The sequence below is a fragment of the Lissotriton helveticus genome, chromosome 5_1 (assembly GCF_964261635.1).
Source record: "Lissotriton helveticus chromosome 5_1, aLisHel1.1, whole genome shotgun sequence".
Taxonomy (NCBI): Eukaryota; Metazoa; Chordata; class Amphibia; order Caudata; family Salamandridae; genus Lissotriton; species Lissotriton helveticus.
Window position 1 is genome coordinate 1,218,101,002 of NC_136065.1, and position 22,887 is coordinate 1,218,123,888.

The following is a 22,887-nucleotide window of genomic DNA, read 5'->3' on the forward strand; positions in this document are numbered from 1 at the left end:
GACAGTGGTGAAAGGAAACCTTAGGGGGCCCTCTGCAAGGAATGATGACGGGGGCCCTGGCAATACCTATGTCCTCGAGCTGACAAGCTGAGAGGGCCCCCTTTATGTCTAAATGACTGCCCCCTCTCACCAAGGGGGATGCGGGGGTGTCTTTACGCCCCTGACGAAGGAATCGGAAAGAAGTGGTTGCCATTGGAAGTGTTACATTTGGATAACAGTATTCTTTTTAGGATGATTGCACAAGGGCAAACCACTGCCTAATTTGTAAAAAAAAAAGTGTGGTACCCAAAGCTCTACTGAGAAGCCAGCCGCCATAGAAATTAAATGTGAGCATGCCCATACCAAGGCTGCGTAGTCTTAAACTCACCTCCTGCCTCTTTGATCCACTAACAGATATTCCCTGTCCTTTTATCTCACTCCTGTGGGTCCCAACTTTCTTCCTTTTGATGGTTTTTCTGTCTTTATCTTTCTTTGTCTTGTGGCTTTGTTTGGTTTTCTCTCTCTTGCTGGTCCCCAAAATGAGTGCCCGTGGTCCCCACTGGCAACCACCAGATCAAGTTAGGCACTGCAGAATACACTTCACTCTATTCACCAATTACTCCCTCAATGGGTGGTCTCAGCATTGGGAAGACTAAGTGGCCTGTGGAGGGTTTCACATTTGGGAAGTCTAAACGTGGGCAGTAGAGGGACAACTTTGTGCTATGTTTTGGCCACTAGGCATCCCATTGGCAAAATGGAGGTCTAATCTTTGGGCTACATACTATATAGTTGGGGTGGGGAAGCGAAATGGACTGAACTTTCGTCTGGATGGCTTTGAACAGTTTTCACTCACATGCAGTCTTCCATACTTTGCAAAACACATTTGCAGTGTGCATTAACAAATTAATCACTACCCCTATTTACAAGTTTGGGGGCACTTTTTTAACTGTCTAATTCACTAACGGGAGGCACTTTTATTTTGGTGGGCAGGTCTGTTTTCTGTCCCAGCCCGACTTTGGTTCAGATCCTGTTCAGTGGTGCTTCGTGCAGAGGTACAGAATAAATTGCTACTACTGGGCATTAAAAACTAGACAAAGAACTACAGATTGTGTGCTATAACCAGAATTCGGGAAACATACTGAACTTACAGCACATTGAACCTGTAGTTGCTTAACTTAAATGTGCTTATCAAATTAACCCTAAAATGACCGTAACAGCATAAAGACTACTTTGGATCTGCAGGACAATGCAACTCCTGATATAATATTGCCATGAGTAATGGCAACAAAGTAGAAAACTGCAGCTTTCTCTCTGGACAAGCTATGAACTCAGGACAAGACATATCTTGTTGAAAGGCAATGCCTTGTCTGAGGCGGTTCCATTTGCAGGGCTGACCCAGGAACTTAACGGGTAGAATTCGTGTCTCTTCTCTACTGAGGTGCAAATGACTGGTGATCAACAGAAAAGGATCCCACTGACACACTTCAAAGGCTTTCCCAGAGAACTTAGCTCTGGTATTGTTTTGGGTAATTCACCGGGGTCACTAGGCCTTTCTTGGCATTATCCTCCTCCCTGCTGCTATATACATTATCCTGCTCCTGAAAAACATCTTTCCATAGCACCAGAGGTAGGAATTAAGAGGGTTATCGAGGTTTATGGCAAACAATGACAAAAAAGTTGGTCTGCATGTACTTTTCCTTTTGGCTGTAAAGCATTTATGTATTCAAGTAGCTTAAACACCATTATGAGCCCAGGGAAGCCAGACCAGACATGCTTAAATCTCTGGTCACTGTGCTCCCCTAAACCTAAGTGTATCTAGAAGTAAAGTGTTTCCAACATTATTAGTCACAGGTTCAACATAGACACATGACAGGGAGTACAGATCCTGCTGTGGATAGGAAGCTCCACTTGCTTAGCCAGAGGTTTTAGTACTTGCACAACGCGAAATGGGTAGCCCAAACAGGATTAGTTATCCAGCTGGTCATTAAGAACAGTCTCACACAAAGCTCACTTATTTCCCATTAGCAACCTGTCTGGCAATGAAATTCTGTTGTGAAACGTAGCACACTTTTCAACAACTGATTTACTAGTTTCCATCAACACATTTCTACCACATACTGCCAGAGTCGGTCATCTTACCACGGCCATGTATTACTTTGCTCATAAAGTAGAGTTCGACAGGTAAAGACCCTGGAGATGCCTTACTGCAAGGTCCTATGTGGAAAACAAGTTGCTGCTCTGCCCAAGAGGAAGCATGATATTTCTCTCACCTGGAGGGCACGCACAAGGCCCAGCTGGCTAGGAGGTACATGGTTTCCTCCAACCAGAAGCATGCCCCAGAGTCATGATGTCATGCCCAAGCGCAATGTGTATCACCTAAGCGTCAAGGGAGTACTGTTTCCTTCGAAAGACTTTCCCTGTTGGTGAGCCTGCAGTGCCCCTTGACCCAGCTCAGTTAGTGAGAGAATGTATCACCTGACCTGATTCTTTAAAAGGACATGGTGGATTTTGTCTTTCATCCGGTATCCTTAGAATAAGTAACACTGGCTGAGGCTGGTCATCGTTTTCTATAAATGTTGGTTAGGGTTAGGAAATATTTTAACATTTTCACATCTACTGGATAAATTAATACGTGCATGTACTGACTGTTGACAGAAGAAGTGGTGAAATATAGATTTTCTTTTACGAAGATGGGTAGCTTCAGAGGCAGGTGAAGTATCACTACCTTGACTGCCTTCACTGAGTTGAAGATTTGACCACAGGGTATCCCTGTGCATAATAACATTTATGCTTGTGCAACTTGCTAAGATATACTATATCCTTCTCCATTTTTTATATACAACTACTCCCAACAATCTGTGTTACTAAACCCATTGCACATCAACTTTGGCCTGCGCCCAGCTTCCTCAGCAACCAACCCCCATTGCACTGGAGTTGGCAGCATGACCTCCTCTATGGCCTGGCTTTATGCCCAGCCCTCTATGCTGCTACCCCCCCACTTTGCGTGGTGTTTAACTTGGTGCAGCAGAATTTGGCCAAAGGACCTGTACCCTACATCCAGTTCTGCCAACCGTAGCTGCTCCTGGCCTTTGAGTGTTTGCAACTAGAACTGGTTTGCAGTCAGGCCCTATGCCCAACCTCCCACACAGTTAACCTAGCATACGGCCACACCCTACTGTGTAGATATACCATACAGATGCCAGGTTGGTGTAGGTGCCTAGTTTTTAAATTACCAGGACATGTGCCAGCCATCACCGCAGTTTGCACCACCCATTGCTCCTGCCAGCACTGCCAATGACATTCACTAACCATGACACTGTTACAAGTGAATTTAAACTGATCCATGGCCCCAAGGTATGAGAATGGCTTGGGGGGCAGGTATAAGTCTTTTTAATGTATACAGATTTAATAAACAACTGTTGTTCTGCTAATTTCCAAATTAGACAGCCAGCACCACCATGTGGCAGACTGTCATGGATGTCAGTGTTGACAATTAAGTGCTGATGCCAAATACCGGATACCACCAGCTCAAATTAAGCATTGCACACAGTCATTGGCCATGCATAGTGGGCTCTGGGTGCAGGCCATGCACTAGCCCCATAGACCACTAGACAAGCTGTGTGGGGCCTTTGGCCATGTGAAGTGGGCTCTAGGAATAAGGTCTGGCTATATATGTGCCAGCCCATGGATCCACAGAGTTCACTGTGTGTGGTCTTGGAAGGGCAAAATGTGTTTCCCCACCTAAATATCCCTGAGGACTGTGATGTCGATTGTATCCTGTTTGTGGGCTCCCTCTAAGCTGGCTGAGTGGTGGACCCAGCGTCCCCTCCACAGGGGGGGTCATCCCTGTCAATTTACCATTCCAGCCTAGGAATCGCTGCACGGATTGCCAGCAAAGAAAGATCACATGAGTGATGTCAGGCAGGCTGTAGGGTATTGGAGCACCATATAGCACATCCAGAATGCAGTATAAAACCAAGGAGTAGAGTTCTTTTCGGTATGTTGGATTATTCTACCCACCAATCATTAACAACAATTAGTTGGGAGGCTAGATAGTAACATTAGAGGTCCACCATCCCCAGTCCACCATCATACGGAGAATCTCGAGCATTGGGAAATGCTATTCAGGAGCAACCGCCCGACCAAAGAAAGGAGCGGAGAGTAGAGTTGAGCTTTTGAAACCAACACAGGAGTATTGGGGGTTGAAAGTGAATATGTATAGGAAGCGAGGGAGAATCATCATTTTGAAGATACAGCTACATGCACGGGAAGACCGGACCACTCCTGGGTGTCGCTTTTCATTTTAGACACTAGCTGGGTCAAATTGAGGTGTAAGGTCAGGGAGCAGGGAGATGTGAAACCCCAGGTACTTGAAGGAGAGACAACTCACTGGGATATCGGATTGCAACAAGTGGGTGCTGATGTCGCCAGACTAGGAGACTGCTCACTAAATAACATAAGGATACCAAGACAGCAGGGCCCGAAGCTTGGGGGCTCAGCCAGGAACAATAGAACGTCATCAGCATAGAGAGCAATCCTAAGCTCTGACCCTCCATCCTACGACCAACCGCTATGTTGGGCATTGCTATGGATGAGTCACGCTAGGGGTTCAATTGTGAGGGAGAATAGTAATGGGGACAGCCCTGACGTGTTCCCCTCTGGATATGGAAGAATCTGACAGCCAGCCATTGACCCAGAATTGTGCAAGGGGATGATGGTAAAAGGCACCAATGACATTCCTTATTTACTTCCCCGGACCGGCACGTTCAAGTACAGCCTCAAGGAAGGACCAGTCCAACATGTAAAATACCTTCTCGTAGTCTAGAATGAGCAGTGCTGCTATTGTTTGGGACACACCCAACATAGAGAGTGCCACCTGAACCCTTCTGATGCAGTCTCTCATGCTATGCCAGGGCATAAAGCCCCTTTGATCATGGCTGATTAGGTATGGTAAAGCGGGTTGCAGCTGGTTGGCCAGGATTTTAGCCTAGAGTTGGCTAGTAACTGTATTTTAAAAAGGTCTCATGTAAGTTGATTACCTTTCTTGTAAAACATGGACATTTATTTTTTGTTGAAAAGCTGAAGCCACATTGAAAATGTGTAATGTTTATTTTTCTTATTTCTCATGCAGAGAAGGATGTTTTCTTCCTTGAGATTGTGGTGGAATTTCTGGTGAACAGCGTTTACAAAGCAACTTTTACAACAAACTACCTTTACCATGCAACTTTTACAACTCCAGTTGTTACAACGACTTGCGCTGGGGGGCGCTCTAGGATAGGGAATAGTTTAATTTACTATCCAACACCTTCCCTACTATCCACGGGGACTGGAGTTGGAATAGTAAATTAAACTATTCACTATCCAGCGCCCCCCAATGCGTTGTAAAAGTTGCGTGGTAAAGGCATGCGTTGTAAAAGCGTGCGTGCTAACGACATACATCCGGAATTTCCTTATTAAATAGAGCACTTTTAGTTGTATGAGCAACCCATATGTTTTATCTGTTAATTTTAAGGTCACAGTTGGAGCCCGTTGTGAGAAAGTTTTGCACAGTTTAATGAGACTGGAACAGCATCTTTCCTGTCTATCCTTGATTGGTTGACTGTTCTGAAAGTTGACATATTACTGATAATGTTAGAATTCTGTTGTTTTAAGAATGTCTTCTCAGTGTTTTAGACAGAGATTACTTTTTAACTTTCTTTAGGGTAGATGCCTTTCCAGCTTTCTTTACAGGAGAGGCTCCTTTTAGCACCCTTCTAGGGTAGATCCTTTTTTAACTTGCTTTAGAGCAGATTCGTTTACGTTTTCTTAAGACGCAGATAGCATTTAGCTTCCTTTAGAGCAGATGTTTTTTTGTGCCGGAAGGAGTATAACTGGCTCATGGACAGATGCCTTCCCGGCTTGCTAGATGAAGCTTTATTTGATTTATATATCCTGTCATTCAGAGGCATTCCACGCTGACACCTTCTGCCTGAATTCTTTCTAAACTTTGCAACTTTTTCTTAACTTAGATGAAAAGGGGTTTCTCTACAAGGGAAATTAGTCTGCTTTGATATATTTTGAGACAACTCTATGCTGGTTTATCTTTGTATTTGTGATTTTGAATTGCTTTGAATTATACTGATTTATGTGTTCCTATATTGGCTCTTGCATTGCAACTAATTTGACTATTTGAATTTGAGTTTGCTAATCTTTTAATAAAACATTCATGGTTTGCAAATCCAACACTCTATGTCCTCCTTGTGCGACTAAACGTGCTTTCCAATATTTAATTGTATTGATTGTTATGACTGCCACAGTCCAGAACTAAAAGTCCATCAGAGTGCAGCCTGAACCTGAATTTGCACCAGAAAGTTGCAAGGTGCAAAGTGCTGCATCACTACAAACTATCAAGAACTAGGCAATCTCACCTAGTTCTCTATAGCTGTAGCAAATGACAAGTCTCAGACTGTTTATCAATAAGCAACTGAAGAGGGATAATGTATGCCAGATCGCCCTCCCATCATCAAATATTCAAACACAAAAGGGCAACACCCATGTATTCTATGTAAGACTGGTGTGGGGGTTTCTACCTCAACCTAACTGCTGCTATTCAGTTATACAGTCCAACCCAGTCCTCTGTGCCCATCTCTCTAATATTTTCTATAAAAAAAAGGGGAGAAGAATGTAGATCAGATCACTCGTAAAACAACATACCCTCTACAATTAAGTGTATGTGTACCACAAAGAAATGTGTGTGAAAAAATGAGAAAGCACCTCATGTGCGCACTACCAGAGGCGCTACTGACATGTTCTCACCAGCTTGCCCACGTCTTTATCATCATCGGTGACTTTCTTATATAGAAAAAAGATTTGTGTCCAGTAAGAAAGGTGTCAAGAGGTTCACAGTGTGATCAACATATCACTAAAGAAAACAGGAAAAGAAAATGAAGACCCCGTGAGAAACACGAGACAGAATATCTCAACTAAAAATATAATTGAGCTCAACTCACGTATATGGTTATACCCTTTTTAATCCGAAGTGTGAGCTTGCTCAACATTAAAAACACAGCATGTTGTAAACCACTTCAAGGAAGGCAAGCCCAACATGTTTCATTGCCTATATGTCTTTGGGTCAAATTAGTCAGGGCTTCAAGGTCAGCAATCACCTCCCTGGACATCTGAGATGGCGCCACGAGTGACTGACAAACAAACAAATAATATTGGTTAAAATCACCCCTATTCGCAGCTTATTTCAACCCAGGTACTGTTTAGTCAGAACGCGGACTGAGACATGGCCCCAATTCCTGTACTATAAAAATTATTATATTTACCTAGTGGGAGCCACGGGCCCGCGTACCAGCTCCCAAAAAGTCAAGAGGGTGTATATCTCTTATACTTTAATCCGTCAAACACAGCACAGCCGTTGCTTATAGATTAATCTGTGGAAACATACACATCTCATTGTTTATGTCTAAAGAATCGTCCCTCAATGCACCTCAACATTGTTATTTTTAATTCCATAACTGGGATCTGAAATTCTTATCATCATTCACTACATCTGTATATGCCTTTGTATATCGATAATGCTTCAATTTCTAAAACACACACATGGCATACCAAGCTCAAGCCACACGGCGTACTATCGCCAGCTGTATATTTAACCACACCTTGGCTACTGTGCTGGGACCGGCAGAAGTACCGGAAACACATGTTAAATTTTTCAAACACTAGAAACTCTCTCATCCAGGTTCGAATAGCACATTCCAGACGCGCACATCTCCTGTTCGCATACACCCCATAGCACGCATACACTTACCGCTACCCAATGACCATCATGCGGTATCTCAACCTGGCGTGTGGGTGCACAAGAGCCGCCACTTGATAAAATCATGTGGCCAATCTGGACTACGTTACGTAATTCACGCCCTTTACGTGGCGTCCGATCTAAAATTTTGTGTGGGCCCCATCTTGGACGTCCCATTTCTCAACTTACAGGTACCACTAAGCCGAAATGATTTGCCATAAATCATGCAATGAACGATTTAATTATCATATTATTTTGGCAGCAATAACGTCAATAGGTATTACGTTTTTACGATGTTGTTATAAGTTTGATATTTCAAGCAGCTCAAATCAGACACGTATCGTAGTTCACACCCCTTACGTGGTGCCCAATCTAGAATTAAATATGGGTGCCATCTTGGACTTCCCATTTCGCAACCCATGGGTACCAATAACCCAAAGGATGTACCATAACCCATGTCATGATCAATATATTTGGCATATTATTTTGGCAACGATAACCTCAGTCGTGTATAGGTTTCTACAATATTAATTAAGTGTTTCAAACAGCTCTAATCGGGGCTGGTCAGCGCGCTCAGGCTAAATATTGTATAGGTATATCTAAGACAACATGGATTCACGTGACTATCTTTTTTCAAAAACACAGAAAAATGCACCATATCCACAAATTAATGGAAATATCATATTATCTGGATTGCGACACAATTACCACTGTCTTGCATGAACCATGTCATATTCTCAGACCAAGTTCTGAGTGCTAGGCTTAGCTTGGTCATAACCTCTAAAGTATTATTCCTTCATATCACTGTTTGCTGATCTTATTCCACTCTATTTGGTCATTCAACCCAAGTAGAAGTGCTTTTTCAGAGAAGATCCAATGGGCTTCTTTTGTGGCCAGAATCTTCTGCAGATTACTTACCTCGCCCACAACTTTCTCTAGCTCCACCCATTTCAAAGCTCTGTGATGGTGTTGATGTTCCCGAAAGTGTTGTACCAAACGTGTGGTCAACTTTCCTGATTTAATCGTGCTAAGATGCTCCTGTACACGAACCTTGATTTCATGAGAAGTCAAACCAATGTAGTGCAACCCACACTGGCACATCAGTCTGTAAATCACATTAACAGAATTGCAGTTGCTCAATCTGCTAACAAAGAAAGGGCAAATGGCAGACCAAGGTCAAGCACATCCAGTCCACATGTACAATAAATTAGAAAGTAGCGCAATCATTTTCCGCGCCCGTCGAACAGAGGTGTCAGTAGTAGCCCAATTTTCAAGAAGAAATGGAAGGTGCACTCGTTGTGAAGTCAATACACGCAAGAATATCTGTTCCAAAATTGCTTCTTTTTATTCAATCAATCTTTAAAACTGGCACACAGCCAACGCGTTTTCTTCCCGATTTTTGCCAGAAGGAACTTCGTCAGGGCTCCTATATAATCAGCTGGTCTGTGGCAGTAATAAGTATGTATGATGAAATTGGACCTCAAAGGGCAGAATTAGCCTCAGTGGCAGTATGTTTTGTGAAATCTCGCGCCTCAGAATTGTAGGCTTACAAATATCTTGTGTAATAAAATCGAATGAAGACAAGGTCCATTCATCACTATTCCGTCAAGGGACTTTGTTGATATAAAGTCATGCTGTATGTACTAATAAAACAGCGGGATAGCCGCTGTACGAGAAGACGCCGTTTTATTAAAGTATAAAAGATATACACCCTCTTGACTTTGTGGGAGCTGGTACGAGGGCCCGTGGCTCCCACCAGGTAAATATAATAATTTTTATAGTAAAGAACTTGGGGCCATGTCTCAGTCCATGTTCTGACTAAACAGTACCTGTGTTGAAGTAATCTGCGAATGGGGGTGACTTTAACTAATATTATTTGTTTGTTTGTCAGTCACTCGTGACTCAATGTCAGATGTCTAGGGAGGTGATTGCTGACCTCGAAGCCCTGACAAATCTGCCGCAAAGACATATAGGCAATGAAACATGTTGGCCTTGCCTTCTTTGAAGTGGTTTAAACATGCTGTGTTTTTAATGCCGTGCAAGTTCACACTTTGGATTAAAAAGGGTATAACCATATAAGTGAGTTGAGCTCAATTTATTTGTTGGTTGAGACATTCTGTCTCATGTTTTTCACGGGATCTTCATATTCTTTTCCTGTTTTCTTTAGTAATATGTTGATCACACTGTGCACCTCTTGACACCTTTCTTACTGGACACAAATCTTTTTTCTATATGAGAAAGTCACCAATGATGATAAAGACGTGGGCAAGCAGGTGAGAACCTGCCAATAGCTCCTCCGGTGGTGCACACGTGAGGTGTTTTCTCATTTTTCCACACATTTTTCTTCGTGGTACAAATACACTTAATTGTAGAGGGTATGTTGTTTTATGATTTATCTGATCTACGTTCTTCTCCCCTTTTTTATAAAAATATTAGAGAGATGGGCACAGAGGACTGGGTTGGACTGTAAAACTAAATAGCAGCAGTTAGGTTGAGGTAGAAACCCGCTACACCAGTCTTACTTAGAATACATGGGTGTTGCCTGACAACGCCAGATATTTTGTGTTTGAATAAGTCTCAGACTGTAGCAGGAATCCTACTGTGCAACTGGGGAGCATCCCAAGTCGTAACAAATCTTCCACACCATCAAGAGTCAGCTTAAAAGGAGACAGAAGGGAACAAGTACTGGTAACATCAAAAAGCGTCAAGAAAACTGAGCCCACGGAAGGCAAGAAAACAAAAAACAGCAAGAACACCAAATGGCGCATGAGTACTATGGGCAATTGGAACTAAACAACCTATGAAATTCGCCAGGCATCTGTCTTTTCCTAGTGCCAATACTTGAACTGCTTAACCCTTCCTCTGCTTGGGATTCTGGTTGGATGTTCCTTGTATCAATCATTGAGGACTCTGCTTGTGTGCGCCCCGAAAGTCCCATCCTTTCCTACAACATCAGAGCTACCTTAGTCTAGTCGGCCAAACTTGCAAACCAGCTCGTCTTGGTCTAAGAATAGCTGTCCTTTTTATGGCTTTGTTATATAGTTCTCTTTGCAAAGATCCTCACATCTGGGACCTCAACACACCTTCTCTGGGGTCAGGGAATGCTGCCCCCCCATTACAATCTTCTTGTATGTTTTTTTCATGACAGGCTTCGCAAATCATCATGTGATGGTTGCACAAACAAAATTCCCAGTTGCTGCTAGAATTTTTCCATTGTCATCACTACAGTAAAAATTGCTGCACGAAATTATGGCAAATTTGGCATGATACTGCTCTGCAACATTTTTGGATGACTTTGGTGTCTATGTCCGCTGCCTGCTTTTGATTTAATGGCTAATACTATGCTTGTCTGGCCAAGGAGCATTTTTGTCTCACAGTGTTCTGATTAGATTAATTGTTTCTTCCACTGCATACTTGAGGGAGTGAATTATTAATTTATTTTACAGGGCCTGGGAACAGCAACTTGCTCCTGGACCACTCACTTTCCTTTTTGTACTTCACACACACTTCTTTTTCACTTTTGAAAGAAATATGTTGATTTACCATTCTAGCATTGTCAATGTCCATGTTAGAATGCTAAATTAAAATAGCCAAAATACATCACAACGTTTGCACACAAATGCACCATGATGCATGCATCAGGAAAGACACATGCATGGGCATAAGCATCTATCTTTGATGGGTTTTCTTTAGTAGCAAGATTGCTGGTAATGCGTGCACATGCGTCTTGCACATTTGTTAACATGCGATTGGCAAAATGTATTGGCAAGGCCAATTGTTTGGCTTTTAAAGCAGAGCCCTCTAGTCTTTACCAATATTTGTTATGGTTTGGTGTAACTCTATTCAGTAATTTTTGCCATATTTAAGCTACAAAAAGTGTCAAACCAGCCTATTGATTTCTACCTGACACCTGTTTACATTATGCAATTCTCTTTTGTTTACCAATGTTTCCAAGAGCATATTACGTCAGTATAATTTTTTCGTACAGATCTTCCCGAATATAGCGCACTAATGGGCCTTTAATCTTTCTTGTACCTATGTAATTATGTCATGTGGTTTAGGGCCCACTGGTGGTGGTCATTGTATGTACTCCATCATCACGCTGTAGTGTAGTTCCTATTATCCCAATAGGCTCTGCACATTGGAATAATACCTTCAATAGTATAGACCTAGGGCATAGGTTAACTAGGTCTTCTACTGACGATATTAGACTTAAAGTTTTGTGTTTGCCAGCTAGCTCAGAGTTCACTAGAAACTTTCTCGAATAGGCAAGGAGGATTTTAACCTCCCTGGATAGACAAGAAGGGATTTAGTTTCTGACAACCATAGAACATGACAACTTTGCTCTCCCCTAATCAAGAGTGTATCTCTAGAGTCGTGTGAAAACAAAAGACAACTTATTTTACTCAGTCAGTTCAGTGCATTCTTAGTTTCACCAGATTGTAGAGAAAAGGAAGAGACGGGCGTGTTCAATAAAAGATGTTATTTATTGATCAGTCTCTTTTCTCATACAAGAGAAATGGATCGATATTATTGCGATACTTATGGTTAAGTAAAGTGCATACAGTAAAGACAGAATTATAAAATAATACTGTAGAAGCATTGATATGGTTTCTTAGCCATATGATATTTAAAATGAATAAAATAGATACATACATATATACATTTGACTAATCGTACTCAACTGGTGCTTCTAACTACGCCTACCCCGGTGTACCTGACCTAAGCCTAATACGTGGGCGGGAGTAGATAAATAGCAGTTTAAGTTAAGTTTGTTTTGCCAAGGGACTGACTCAAGAATTCCCTGCAAGGGGTTATTCAGTTCTGTACCTGGGACCTAGAAGTCTGGAGGGCTGGTATCTCTCGTCTTTGGTCTTGATATTCCAGCTGCCTGCAAGGGCTGCTTGGAAGCGCCGGAGCTGGATTTCTCGGCAGGAGAAAGGCAGCGTCTCCTCCTCAGCGCGTCAGGAAGGCGGGGCAGCGTCTGTGGGCTTCGCTTTCAGCTGGGCTCCTCGACAGGTCTCGCTGCTCCAATCTCGTCACCACCGCGTGTGTTTGCTTAAGGCAATGTCGGTAATATTTATACCTGAAAGGTGCCGAGATTGACGTAAGGATGGACATATATATACGTCAATAAGGATGTCATACGAACGGGTTCGTTCGCACATTCTTTACTGAAGTTCTCGGTGAAATCAAAACAATGGCTATGGGATTTTCCCAGGTTGCTGCAGGTTTGATTTGTTTTGAGAACTCCGTATGCCTTATCAGGGGCTGGAGGAATAGTGCCTGCCTAATTAGATGGCATGAGTTATGACCTAATCAGATAACGCGCTTCTGTGCCGTGGTGTGGCTTAATCAGATAACGGGTTTATGCGCCGTTGGATGGCTGCTAGTTACTTATTAACCAGACCAGGGTCAGGAATAGGGGGATCGATACAGTACCTATAGGAATATATCACAACGCCGATGAAGGTCATGCTGCATGTTGCATCAGTGTGCATGTTGTTACACCAGTTTTCACCCCCACTTAAAAAAATCTTCTGGGATCTAGTTATGGTGTCCTGGGGCCCTGCTGGTTCCATGTAAGTACACAGACTTGAGCTGCACCAGCTTTAGGCAAGCAATCACCCAGTGGAAATACGGTACCTTAACTAGTATGATCTGCTCTCTGCGGGTTCTCCTTCTGCTCTCCCCTTAGAGTGTCTAATCATATCAGAGACTGAACATTCAAATGACCCATAATCAGATTTACAATCCAGACCATTATTTAATATTTACCAACAGTAGTATGGGGCCCAACCCTTGCCACTGTATAGGCTGCGGACCTGGGCAAAACAGTCTTAAACAAAGATATAGAATAACATGATTGCTTGAATGATGATCAACACAATCTCTAAAACTTTCGCTCCCTAACCTAAAATATGCTTTTCAACCAGGCCCAAACACCACTAAATGCAAATCTATTTTATGGAATCCTTAAATATTGTCACAAATATGATCAGTTTACTCATGTATGCCTAGAAATATGTTTGGGACAAATGTTCCACATTCTCTATCAATAATAGCACAAACACCGTCTTTGGCAGCGGTCTGATCTTGAACAATTGCAGTTCGCTGAGTCACTAAATCAGTAATCAACCCTATGACATTGCTACTTCCCCTAAAACCTTGAGACCTAGCGTATTCCGTAAATGGACAGTCTAACCCACAGCTTTAGATCAGAATGGCAAAGGATCATTTAGCATCTAAAATGTCTGTGGGCTGTTTGTTTCATGGGATCAGAGGCTATGTGAAAGATGTGTGATGGGGCTTGAAGTATGTGGGGTAGCATACCCAGGCCAGTCTCTGGGTGACCAGACATATAAATAAGTGAATGAACAAATTACTACTGACCAGGCCTTTATGTACAGGGCATACTTAAACCCAAGGGCTTCTTGGTGCTGCATGCAAGTCTTAGACATTGCAATGAGAAATAGTTACTTCAGTCCAGGAACCCAGGCTTAGCTGAACAGAAACGTTTTCAGTTTTCCCCTAAAAGACATCAAATTACTCTAAGTTCAAATAGAGTTTGTAAGTGTGTAGTGATAAAGCTGCATATCTTTAGGAAACTAAAACCTTCCTCCCCTCGGCCGACCTCACAACTGTGACTTATGCAGTTGTGCTCTCAAAACCTGACTACGGTAGCACTAAGCAAACACGAGGAGATGATGGACAGAGTGCTGAAACTTTTCAGACACACTCCCAGTCACAGATCTGGGTTGAATCCATCATTGTTCTTTAGCTCACTTCGCCACTTCAGTTCAGACCCAGCTATTTGCAAACAGTCTTGACCCTGTGCCTCATGGGAACAGTCCAGCCCTAACTGCCAAGCCAGGTCTTCATCTTTTATATTCTGTTATTTTGTATTTTTATTCGTGATTATGTAACCTTAGTAATTGCTGCTATTTTGTTTACATATCCCACTTTATATTGTTTATTCTTTTTTATCGTTACTATATATTTTTATTTACTCTTTATGTTCCTCATGTTTTTCAGTTTTGCTTACTCTGTAAAGCACTCTGACACCTTGGGGTCATGTTTGCGCTATATAAAACTCCTCAAGTAAATAATAGTGGTTCCGACTCTGTAAATGCTCAGCCACCAGTTGTATGTGTTTCACTGTATGAACATGTATCAGAAAGCAATTATCAGACCATAGTCTTCTAACCTCTTGTTTTTGGTAGCAGACTTTATTGTGGCCCACTCTGTGGCATAAACAGAAGACTTTCAACTTTAAACAACTCTCCACAGGAAGCCAGTTGAGAGATCTCCAAATTTCAGAGACAGAGACCTGTTTGAATCTTTAAAAATGACTCTTACTTCCACATTTTGTACCATTTGGAGTTTAGTAATAGCTTTTCCTGGGAGCCCTAAGTAACCTGTTGGAGTAGTGCAATCATGAATTAATCACAGCATTAGCAACTCTTAGGAATAAAGTGTCTTGAGGAGTAGCCTGAATTGCATAAAACATGCCGAGCCAATAGAGAATATTTGTGGTAGACAACTGAGCTCTTTATACAATGTGGGTCAAAAGTGTTAATTCTTTTCTGCAGCTACGGAGGAACTACACAGACTCATGGGCCAAAAGAAAAAGGACCATACATTGTCTTAACCATAGACAATCATTTCTGTTTTTGATGGGTCAGCCGAAATCTGTCCATCCAGCGTTTTGGCTTCATTAGACAGTTGATTGACTGGTTTCTTAGATTATCATTTTAAAACCAAGGGCCAGATGTAGGAAGCTTTTTTTCTGCTTGCATACTGCCCTATTTGGGCTGTTTGTAACCAGAAAAAAACATTTTCTGGTTACCAAACCCTATTTGCAATTCGGCAACCTAACACTGAAACGCATATAGGGTTTGTGATTCAGTGTTAGGAAGGGGCGTGTTTAGGGCATCCCTTCCAAATACTGAAACACAGCGGTATGTAAGAATGTTTTGCAACTGAATTGGGGCCGCAAAACATTCGTATTTTACCACCAACTTCAAGTTGGTGGTAGCCCTTCCCAAATGGGAACAGTTCTCCAAAGAGAACGCTTCCCCTTTGTGAATGGTAATACAAACATTTTTTCTGAGCAGCGGCATTAACGGACTATTAGACTATTAGATGCTACAGATTAAACTGACCTTGTTACTAAAAGCAAAAAGGAAATCGATGCATGCATCAAAAAACATGAAGATGTCATTAAGGAAAGCACAATATACAAGTTTGCATGTGATCAAAATGATTATGCTACCGGCAGAATATTTACATTCGCCCATAAGTATGATCATTACAAACATCAGGCTCTAACTGGGAGCAAATCACAGAGCAAACAAGTTACCATTGGCAGTAATGAGACACCAATAGAAGGCGACTCTGACTCTGCCTCACTGACATCAAACAGCGATATAGAGGACAACAGACCTGGAACCTCAGCCATAAATCAACCAGGCATGATGAACTTTTCCCTTGCTGAAGAGTTGAATTTTGTGAGCGAGGACCGGCGGTATTCCTTGCGCCCCCACATGCCTCTATATGCGCGAGAAAACCAGCAAACAAATGAAGGCGTGAGAGGAGGGTCAGACACAGGCAAGCCTTTCTCAAGAGGCAATACAAGGAAGACTTGGAAAAAATAACAAGTAGCACAGAAAACACAGGGGCATATTACCAACCAATAGAGATAATTTTTGTCTCTAACTTGTTTAGAGACAAAAATTATCGCCGCACATCGGCGATTTTTATCGCAGATAAACCTTGCTATTAGCAAGGTTTATCGCAAATGCGATAAAAAACGGCCGCAATGCATGAATATCGCTGAAAAGTCAGCGATATTCATGCATTATCGAGCAAATGCTCTTAGCCATATTATCCACCTCCCATTGGTTAACATGGCTAAGAACTGCTCAGGGCAGGTGTTAGCTTTTGGAGATATTCGCGCTTAGCTCGAATATCTCCAAAAGTTGGTAATAGGAGATAGCGATGTTAGCGACTGTTTCCAGTCGCTAACATCTTGGCACGCCCACTTTGCATGTCATTAGTGATAAATATCACTGACATGCAAAGCGGGGCCCAAGATGGTCGCTATCTCCTATTAGCTGTCGCTAACTGGTGTTAGCGACAGCTTGGTAATAGGGAGATAATTTTATCTCCACTTTCTTGACTTTTAAAGCCAAAAAAGCGGAGATAAACCCCCTTGATAATATGCCCCACAGTGATTAACCTGACTGACATAGTGCTATCAAAAGCAGAGGAACAACTTCTCTCATTGGTATTGTCATTTTGTCCCAAAAATCGCTTTTCATATAACCAAGCCCGCATTGACGTATTTAAATTCATTAGGAAAATAAAGCTCATCAAATATTTTCAACTAAATAAGTTTTCAGACAAAGCAACTGAAACAACATCTGAGGTTCTCCATACTGAAGGTGCAATGCAGGTCAAAGAGAGTTCTAACTTACAAGCATTATATGATTTAGCCTATGAGAATGATTCCGAGGAAGCCCCTACTGTCAGCCAAACTATCAATGTGTGTAAACCAGCTAAAAGTCCTTTCTGTCCAGGTTCCACCTTTCTACCCCTAATGCCTGAAGATGCGATCGATGTTTACAGTGACAGGGTCCTCACAGAGCTTAAAAGTCTTAATAGAACTGTAATGTCACAAACACGTAAGAGAGATTACCGGAACAACCAGTACCATCAACTTATCAGAAAACTTCAAAGTAAATGTGACGTGATTATAAACAAATCCGACAGAGGCGGAAATACAGTATTGTGGTCAAAAAAAGAAAGATTATTTAATAGCGGCAGATCAGCATCTAACTGACCTAACATGCTACAGGAAATCATCAAAATTTGAAATGAGAAAAGCAGAAGAGAAAATCCGCAAAAAAATTCATCATTGGCGGTGTATTGGACTGTTAACTAAAGAGGAAATTAATTTTTTTAATGTTGAACATCCTATTATACCAGTCCTCTATTTGTTACCAAAAGTCCATAAGCAAATTCTACCTGTACCAGGGCGGCAAATTATTTCTGCCCAGGGTAGCATGAATGAAAAACTGTCAAAATATGTAGATTTCTTTCTGCAGCCACATGTAAATAGTTTGCCGTCTTATCTTAAAGACACTAAAGACTTTCTTAACAAAATCAATTATGTCATTTGGTGTTCAGATTATTAGCTAGTTGTAATGGATATTGAACCCCTTTATACTAGTATTAATCATTGCCACGGTATGAGTGCCACTGAACATTTTCTAGATAACCGTGATATGTCTATGAGAGAACATAACAATATGTTGTTGGAAATCATTGAAGTATGCCTCACTACCAACTTCTTTCAATGTAACAATGAGATTTACCAGCAGCTGCGTGGTGTGGCAATGGGCTCGTTCTTCTCCCCCAGCTATTCATGTTTACATGTAGGCTGGTGGGAGAAGCACGTCCTCAGAACCACCCACCGGCGCTGGTGGAATCTCATAGCACATTATTGGCGTTACATTGACGATGTTTGTCTCATATGGAAGGGGTCTAAGGACGTAGCCTTGAAATTTATTGATGACATCAATGTAAACAATTTAAATCTAAGGTTTACTGCCACCATTGACAAATCCATGGTTGAATTCTTGGATGTATTGTTATATGTTGATGGTGGTGTCCTACAGACCATGCCGCATAGGAAATCTACTGCCGGAAATTCAATTCTCCATGCCCACAGTGCACATCCTAGGCACTTGATTAATAGCATTCTGTATGGCGAGTTTATCCGCATACGTCGGATTTGTAGCTCTGAATCTATATCTAGAAAGTGTCCGTTGGAGGCATTCCAAAGATTTCTGAATAGAGGCTACACTAAAAATCAACTGACTATTGCTTTAAACAAAGCTAATGCCAGACAAAGGGAGACTCTGCTTCAGCCTAAGCCTGGCAAAAAGGTTGACATAACTGTTTCTGATAACAATGTACAGTCTATTCGGCTAATAACTACTTTCAATGTTCAGGAGCAAGTAATTCATAGAATAATTTATTCTGAATGGCCCATTGTTTTAACTGACAACATTCTGGGACCAATCCTGACCAATCTGCCAGCCATCACTTTTAGACGGGCTCCCACTATGAGGGATGCCTTAGTTAAATCAATGCCAGAGATAAATGCTAAAAGTACTTGGCTTATGAAAACTGGTTTCTTTAAGTGTAGTTCTTGCCGATCCTGCACATTCGCCAAAAATTCTACTCACTACACTACAGCTTTTAGTGACAAGAAAATTGCTATTCAGGAACACCTAACATGCCGCTCAGAATACGCAATATACAAACTGAAGTGCACTTGTAACTTAGAATATATTGGCAGCACAAAGCTTCCTGTGAACAAGCGCATCCTCCAGCATGTTAGGGCAATTGCCAACTCCAACCACAATTATCCAGTCGTGAGACACTTCAAGTCAGTTCAGGATAATAAACTCAAAGACCTGGAGTACACAATTTGGGAATCTGTCACCAACCCCGGACGGGAAGGGAATCATGATAAGATGCTCAGACAAAAGGAATACCAATTTATTTTAGCTCTCGACACTAGAGTCCCTAATGGCTTGAACATGAATGAAGATCTCCACAATTGTCTGTAGAGTCCCTAGCTAAGCCCATTAGATCGTGGCACATACACTGTGGCTTTTATCTGATTCGAAATATGATTAAAATCTACCACTGTTCTGATGTCCTTTTTACTATATTAACTCTATTATGTGACTGTAGGCACATTTTGCACTTTAGGATTGCTTAGGCTTAAGCAATCCAGGATTATTTTCTTTTCTGCTGCTAAAATATAGAGTTATTAGTTGTACATTATACACTTTTTTTGCACAGCACTATTTTGCACATATCAGACGTTTGTCACTTTTGGTCATTTTTAATATTCATCGGATAGTTGTGGAATGAGGCATTTAAACTATGTATTGTGGTCTTTTCATTGGCAGATATTTCCGTTTTTAACATCAGTGGTTTTACTTTTATCTCCAGACATATAGTAATTAATGATTGACATGTCATGTATGGAAATTGCACTTGCACCTTATATATTAAATGTCTTTGATATATGTTTGTTGATCGATTAACCATGCACATTGGTGCCATTTCAACTGTTTGGAAATACTGCTTAGTTCAATACTATGTATTGAAATTTGCCTTTTCACAACGAATAATTTAAAGATGTTGCAATACATTGATATATGACATTGTTGCTCATAATTCAGGCAGATATGTCTATGAAAATGCCATTTTTTGCACTATGCAATTATTTAATGCAATAGCTGTTATTTGCACTACGTACTTTATCTCATTATATTTTGCACAGCCAGTAATTTCTGACCTGACTATAGGAGAAATAATATGTCAGTAAAGGGTTGAAATGTATATGCACTATGTATAGATTACCTGAGCTGCTATATGCATTTTGCACTTTTTTTATCATGTTATTTGCGTACATCATTTGCCTAAGTCTGTTGTTTAGCTTCATTGTAAAGCAATCAGTTAGCCTATTTTCTATGGCTAATAGTGCACTTTAATCACTTTAAATACGTCATTGTAATGGAGACGCATCATGTGATCAAGCTCCTAGAAGGGGCAAAACACGTCATGGGGGACACTGGTCCTTGCAATTACATGCCGAAATAAATTTGCACTGCATTTCCACTAAATTGGTGTGGAGGCTCTTAATTTCTTGGGAGAAGCTGCGAGGTCCGAGCCTGTTTGGTGCCGTTCCGAGAATTGGGACTTTTTTCGTTATATATATATATATATATATATATATATATATATATATATATATATATATAGAGATATAGATATATATATATATATATATATATATATATATATATCTATATCTCTATATATATATATATATATATATTTCAACACAAAGGGATCCAAGCAGATAAGGAGAGCGGTCGTCAGCATGTGCATCGCTCAGGGGTCGGATCCAGACCCATAATCAATTTAAAAAAAATATCTATATATATATATATATATATATATATATATATATATATAATGAAAAAAGTATATATATTGAATAGAATACGTGATAGTATACCTATGGGGCCATGTGACCTGTTACTCGTAGAGTAGGTTCAAACAATGGTAGTTTCATTATGAACTTTCTGTTCCACAAATTCACCCAAACTTAGGGGCCTATTATGATGGCGGACGGACCTGCGTCCGTCCGCCACCCCCGAGGTGGAGGGACCATCTGCAGGGGCAGCGGCGGTTCCTCCGTCGGAATTAGGATGTGACCGCCACCCTGGTGGTCACATCCCGTATATTTAACATTGCGGCGGGTGCTGCTTGAAGCAGCACCCACCGCAAGGTTAAATATGCATGCTTTGCATATGCATGCACAAAGCGGCAGGCACCGCGCGGTGCCTGCTGCTTTGTGCATGCACATGCAGAGGGGTACCATAGGTACCCCCCATGTGCACCTCCCACCCCCCCTTCACACTGGGAGCCCGCTAAGGATCCCCAAAGGAAAGGCCGTATGCCTTTCCACAGCGGAAATGCCGCAGTGGAAAGGCATAAGACCGCGGGCATCATAATATGGCTGGCGGTGTCTCATAGACACCGCCACCATATGTATGCACTATTTCCGCCGGTCGCGAAGGCGACCAGCGGAAAAGTGGCGGACGGTCTTGCCGTCCGCCGCGGACCCCCCAGCCATCCTAATGTGGCGGGGCGTCTTTTCAGTCACCGCAGCGGTGAATCCGCATCCTCCGGGCCGGCGGTGGCTTCCGCCGGCCCAGAGGATGCGGATTCACCACAATCCTAATCGGCCACTATGTTTGTGAATCTACCAATACAACTTGGACTACTAATGATATTCTTGATTCAAGTTTATATTTTATGGAATGGGGTATTGAGATTAAGAAATGCACCCCCTCAAAATATCCCTCTACACTCGAAGTAGTATTCCCAAATTTTGTTTAAAAAGCTGATTGTAAAATGTCAATTACATTACATAGAGGTTCAATTGGACCACTGAATAACGCAGTTAACAACGAAAGCCTTTTAGTTACAAACAAGTTAAAAGCAGTGTGAATTGTTAACTAAAAATAAAATGCCACATGATGATTGGGTATGGTTTCCCTTACCAATACGTCTTCTGGTGATGCAGACTGAATTCTGCTTGCTGCTAGTGGAAATGATAAACAATTAAGAATATGTTCTTGGAATGGCCTTGGTATAGCTGACTTGTTGGCCAACCCTGACACACTTTCCTTTTTAAATTCTTTTGAAATTCTGATGTTTCAGGAAACATGGAGAGAGGAAGATTCTCAATTTCTCGGTTTAAATTAATGTAATCTGCCAGCTATACATATTAATAATCAAGGCAGAGTAAAGGGCAGTCTTTCATTATATATCACAAACGAGTTAAGAGTAAAAGTAGAAGCAATTGATTTGCAGTTGCCATGGATACAAGGGGCCCGATTCACAGAACTAACTTAAGACAACATCCTAAACTTCCTACCATTTTGGTATTCACAGAAGGCACTATTCACTCATTTTGTAATTCACAGAAGTCATTTAGGAGTCCTAAAGTTAGGAGTCCTAACTTTTCTACTCCTAAACTGAGAAAAATCCTAACTTTAAGACTTTCGGTATTCACAGAAGGCATTTTTCTCACTTTAGGAGCAGTAAAGTTAGGACTCCTAACTTTAGGACTTCTAAATGTCTTCTGTGAATACTAAAAGTCTTAAAGTTAGGATTTTTCTCAGTTTAGGAGTAGAAAATAAGTAATCGCAAAATTCGCGATTCCTTAAATGGAATGTATGAGGCACCCAAGTCGTGCGAATATGGCATAAGGAATCACAAATTACCACCAACTACAGGTTGGTGGTAATTTGCGATTTCTTTAAAAAATGCACATTTTGGCATTTTTCAAAGTGGAATGTGGCTCACACACATGCCCTTAGGGCATGTTTGTGCGCCACATGTGCACCCATGCTCATTTCAGGGGTGCAACAGGGTGTCCTTTTGACACCATCGCACCCTTGAAATTGCATTCTCAATTTGTGATTCTCTAATCGTATCGCAAATTGAGAATGTCTTCCCATTCA

The 22,887-nt window shown here is 41.5% G+C and overlaps 1 protein-coding gene across 1 annotated transcript in view; it reads left to right on the plus strand.

The window, feature by feature from the left end:
• PLPP4 (phospholipid phosphatase 4) overlaps positions 1 to 22,887 on the plus strand; it is a 745,038-nt gene that overhangs the window by 421,588 nt on the left and 300,563 nt on the right. The gene's annotated exons all lie outside the window — the stretch shown is intronic.